This window comes from Nematostella vectensis, chromosome 15 (assembly GCF_932526225.1).
Source record: "Nematostella vectensis chromosome 15, jaNemVect1.1, whole genome shotgun sequence".
NCBI lineage: Eukaryota > Metazoa > Cnidaria > Anthozoa > Actiniaria > Edwardsiidae > Nematostella > Nematostella vectensis.
The window spans coordinates 13,364,207-13,369,965 of record NC_064048.1 but is presented as its reverse complement, the minus strand read 5'-3'; the positions used below and the strand labels follow the sequence as shown (position 1 = coordinate 13,369,965).

Sequence of the window (5,759 nt, the reverse complement as noted above, 5' to 3'; positions counted from 1 at the left end):
ATTAACATAGTTTTCAATATAATATTGCATATTATTTAATAAGGTATTAACAGCTTTTAAAAAGTTCAACTGTTTGTTGACACTTAAAAGCCTACAATAATCACTGACTCCAGACATGTTCGCTCGGAAATATCGGTGCTTGGGGCCTTCGGGTTCTTTACAGCCTTCCGTAAAAGCCTTGTGCTGCCATACCGATTGGGTAATCCGTATGTATGGTTTCCGTTTTGTTCTTGAGACCGGGTTCGATCCCAGGCCAATGGGCTTTTTTAATTCGTTTTTTTTCTTTGTGCTGGACCCCCTTTATCCTGATAGGTTTTGCGCAAAAAAAAAAGTGAGTTTGCAAAATAAGCTTGCTAGATTTATTTATTATATGTATTCCATTTGTTCCTAGGAAGTTAACAAAAAACACAAAGCAAAGAGTTTGAGGAAGTAAACAAGTATGTGAACTTTAATGTTCTATTTGAAGGGGTGCATTTTGTACAGGGAAGCATACATAGAATGCTTAACTGGTGGAGAGGGGAGAGGTAACAGTTTATTGAGCATAATGTCAACAATAGCAGGGGGAAGGGAGGGGCACTCTCTTCATACAATATTGCAGTTGTTACCTATTATTAAATAAGTTTGTAACATGTCTTTGTTTATTAAGCAAGGTCTATTTCTGAGACAAGCAAACTCAAGTAAGAGCTGTTGAAATAACAGGTGAGTGTTAAAAAAACAATTATCTGATTAGAAAACTACTGTAGATTCCTTTGCACCAAAATAAGAACAAACTTCATTTTGTTTGTTATTTATGAGGAACGAGATGAGCTCTACAAAGCCATAAAGAAATAAGTATTGCTCATTTAACTTATACAAGTAAATGATAATATTAAAAAAGAACTACTGTAAGTAATTAGAGTGGTTTTCATTAACCCGTGAAACAAAGTGTGATAGTTAAACGGTAATAGTTAGAAAAAAACACAAAAAAGAACAATAGAATCAGATCACCACAAAGTGTAATACGCTAAAGCGTAGTTCACGGTAATAGTGAGAAAAAAACACAAAAAAGAACAATAGAATCAGATCACCACAAAGTGTAATACGCTAAAGCGTAAGGTTTTGACATTTCAACCTTACATCCACATGAAAGTAATGCCTAATATCGAGTGCCCTACAGTAAGTGTTTTGCAGTCAAGTTGTTTTCTGTTAGTAGGTAAAAATTATTCTAAATAATAGTAATCAAAGCTATGGTCACCACTTACACATATAGCACTTGTAATGAAAAGAAAGAAAAAATATATATATGCAGTCAAACAACAGAATTGCATGATAACCTTGAATATATTGAATAAAGGACTGCAAAAAAACATCTTTTGTACTAGTAGCTTGAATTGACCCTTGGCTATTTTTAGCTGAATTCCCCTCCCCCTCTAAAAAAGAAAATAATAATAATAATAGAACAAAACTAAAAAGAAAACAAACACAGCAGAGACTCCCACCAACAATTTTGATTTTTTTTTACTTTCCTTTAAAGGGGGAGTGTCATACTTCGATACTTCGATTGATTACTCCTATAAGTAGCTTTCGCTAATACTAGGAGGCATATAGAGCTAAAATAATTACAATAAGTATTGCTCAAATAATAACGAATAATTATGATACAAAGAGTATTAAAGAGTAACTGTATAAGTAAATATTGTAATTATTGTATGATTATGATACAAAGAGTATTAAAGAGTAACTGTAGCAAAAACAAACATCAATGTATAAATAAGTAAATAAATAAATAAATAAGTAAATAGATAAAATAAGAAAAACAGGATAGATACTTGAGACAAATAGGTAATAAACAAATAAATAAATTAGTTGTGAATAACAAGCAGACAAACGAAATCTTTAATGGACCCTTCCCCCTACGGCGCTCCACACCCCCATCCACACCAGAATCACTCGCAACCGCTTCAACAAAGCATTGCAGAGGACTCCGGCGTAGACAGAAGCACAGAACGCCACAAGGGGAAAGGACCATTGAGGATCTAAATGCTAACACAAGTAACATGCACTTTAAATCTAATTGCAGATAAATGATATAAATAAATAGCTAAATACATAAATAATAAATAGATAAATAGCTAAATAAATAAATAAATGAATGAATAATAAATAAACAAACAAACTAAGCAGCTAATGGGTTGGGGATCTGAAGCCTGCGCAAGTAGCAAGGTACTTGTAAAGATCTAACTGCAGGCTGAACAGCAGCCTTATACTTGGCAAGGGTATTAATTGATTTGACGTCGTTGGGGAGCAAATTCCAGATTCTTATGGCTCTAGCGAAAAAAGAATAGTTGAAAGCTAGGGTATTTGCTTGCAATTGGTTATAATACAGCTCTTTGCGCCTGGTGGATCTGGTTGATCGCGTGACAAGATCAGGTAATTTAGCATGTATAAGACTATTATGAAATTTATAAAATAAGATAGCCTGACTAGTTAAACGTCTTTGTTCAAGAGTGTCCCAAGATAGGTCTTTAACAAGTTTTGTGGTACTTGCATACGGGTCATATGTGTTGGTGACGAACCGTGCAGCGTTCTTTTGCACTTGTTCCAGGCGATTGACATCGGTATCAGTATAAGGGTTCCAAGCTGGAGCTGCGTATTCAAGAATAGGTCTTACTAAGGTAAAGTATGCTCTCTCTTTAACTAGCTGACTGCATGGTTTCAAAGTCCTGCGAAGAAGACCAAGAACTTTGTTTGCCTTATCCGAGATTTTAGATGCGTGGGGGCCCCAGCGAAGATTGGAGGAACAGCGTACTCCAAGGTAATCTTGCTCTGCAACTTTGGATAGAGACTTATTGTTGATGGAGTAAGTATGCAAGAATGGTTTGCGCTTGTTTGTGATAGAAAGCAGATGACACTTAGACACGTTGAATTCCATTTGCCAATCATTTGACCATTTAGTTAATATATCCAGGTCTTGCTGGAGCACTTGATGATCATCTGCAGACCTGATATTGCGATAGACTACAGTATCATCAGCAAATAAACGTAGGTGAGACCTGGTGCAGAGAGTAATGTCGTTGATGAACAAGAGGAAGAGCGCCGGACCCAACACAGAACCTTGAGGAACGCCTGAGGTCACAGGAGTACAGCTGGAGTGGGTACCATTCACAGAGACAAATTGTGTTCTAACAGATAAGAAACTAGTGATCCATTGGCAAGTCTTACCGCAGATACCATAACTACGGAGCTTATACAAAAGTTTGGAATGCGAGACTTTATCAAAGGCTTTACTGAACATGTTTAAGAGATTTGAAATAGCTCTAGAGCTCTGACACAATGAACTTCAGTGAAATTCTAATACTGACTTATGAGCTTTTGGTACATGTGGGGACTTTAAACAAAACAAAAAAATGACCACAAACTGTCAATTAACATAGTTTTCAATATAATATTGCATATTATTTAATAAGGAATTAACAGCTTTTAAAACGTTCAACTGTTTGTTGACACTTAAAAGCCTACAATAATCACTTACTCCAGACATGCGCAGTACTATGCTGCTGCCCCTTTAAAGTAAAATACAGCTTTACTTAGTCAGCGTAGACAAAATTGCGGATTTTGTCAATATTCCAATATGAATATGTCAATATTCTTCCCCCATTACGTCTTTATTTCTATTTATTTTATGCTTTTCACATGATACCAAAACAGCGTCTTTTTTCTTCGCTAATTTGATGTCATGTACACAATAAAAGAGATGCGCCCGTGCGCATGGCGAGTCCCCAAGGGACCCAAGACGCCCAAATAGACCTCTATTTTTTGTGATCCACAATCTCGGCGAGCTGTGCGTGGCGTAACCGTATTACAGGCCTGGGATCCTGGTTATTGTCCTCCCCATTAATGCGCGGGTTGGGATAACCTTGCAAGAGTGTTGTACAGCATATTCGCTCGGAAATATCTGTGCTTAGGGCCTTCGGGTTCTTTACAGCCTTCCGTAAAAGCCTTGTGCTGCCATACCGATTGGGTAATCCGTATGTATGGTTTCCGTTTTGTTCTTCAGACCGGGTTCGATCCCAGGCCAATGGGCTTTTTTTTATTCGTTTTCTTTCTTTGTGCTTGACCCCCCTAATCCTGATTGGTTTTGCGCAAAAATAATAAAAAAAAGTGAGTTTGCAAAATAAGCTTGCTGGATTTATTTATTATATGTATTCAATTTGTTCCTAGGAAGTTAACAAAAAACACAAAGCAAAGAGTTTGAGGAAGTAAACAAGTATGTGAACTTTAATGTTCTATTTGAAGGGGTGCATTTTGTACAGGGAAGCATACATAGAATGCTTAACTGGTGGAGAGGGGAGAGGTAACAGTTTATTGAGCATAATGTCAACAATAGCAGGGGGAAGGGAGGGGCACTCTCTTCATACAATATTGCAGTTGTTACCTATATTAAATAAGTTTGTAACATGTCTTTGTTTATTAAGCAAGGTCTATTTCTGAGACAAGCAAACTCAAGTAAGAGCTGTTGAAATAACAGGTGAGAGTTAAAAAAAACAATTATCTGATTAGAAAACTACTGTAGATTCCTTTGCACCAAAATAAGAACAAACTTCATTTTGTTTGTTATTTATGAGGAACGAGATGAGCTCTACAAAGCCATAAAGAAATATGTATTGCTCATCTAAATTATACAAGTAAATGATAATATTAAAAAAGAACTACTGTAAGTAATTAGAGTGGTTTTCATTAACCCGTGAAACAAAGTGTGATAGTTAAACGGTAATAGTTAGAAAAAACACAAAAAAGAACAATAGAATCAGATCACCACAAAGTGTAATACTCTAAAGCGTAGTTCACGGTAATAGTTAGAAAAAAACACAAAAAAGAACAATAGTATCAGATCACCACAAAGTGTAATACGCTAAAGCGTAAGGTTTTGACATTTCAACCTTACATCCACATGAAAGTAATGCCTAATATCGAGTGCACTACAGTAAGTGTTTTGCAGTCAAGTTGTTTTCTGTTAGTAGGTAAAAAATTATTCTAAATAATAGTAATCATATTTTATGCACACAAGAACTAACTAGATTCCTTGGATAACTTGATTAAGTAGAATGTAACCTCCAGTCCGATGGTGACTTTGCTTGGGATAGTTTACGATACCAATAGTATTAAAAGTAATTTTCATTACAATTCCGTTCAGCAATGCCACGTTAGTCTTTCGTTGCGGGCACTTGACTACTAACGCAGCGACCCGGGTTCGATTCCCGTTGATAGCCTATTTTTTTTTCTTTATTTTTTTTTTAATATCGATACTTAATTATACTGTTCTTGGTGTGTCATGACATAAAAAGAAGGTATAGGGACATTTTTATGTACTCTCAGCATCTTTGATGTGCTCATGCTTTGTTCAGGATCATGTTCATATTTTATGCACACAAGAACTAACTAGATTCCTTGGATAACTTGATTAAGTAGATTCTAACATAGAGCATAGCGCTCGATAGATTGATATACCTTTTTTTCCGAGTATACTGTTTTATTTTTCCTAATGTTACTTTTTGGAATTTACATTCGGAAAAAAATTATCGATTGTAACCTTTTGGAGGTTACACTCGTAAAACAAATTCCCGAATGTAACCCTGAAGCTTTTCCCGAATGTAACCTCCAGTCCGATGGTGACTTTGCTTGGGATAGTTTACGATACCAATAGTATTAAAAGTAATTTTCATTACAATTCCCTTCAGCAATGCCACGTTAGTCTTTCGTTGCGGGCACTTGACTACTAA

At 35.8% G+C, this 5,759-nt stretch overlaps 1 long non-coding RNA gene across 1 annotated transcript; it reads left to right on the top strand.

Moving 5' to 3' along the window:
• The first annotated feature begins 1,852 nt into the window (after positions 1 to 1,852).
• Positions 1,853 to 3,085, top strand: LOC116612991. Its single transcript, XR_007306845.1, has 2 exons — positions 1,853 to 2,839; positions 3,004 to 3,085. It is a non-coding gene; the product is annotated as an uncharacterized LOC116612991 (long non-coding RNA).
• Positions 3,086 to 5,759: the final 2,674 nt, after the last annotated feature.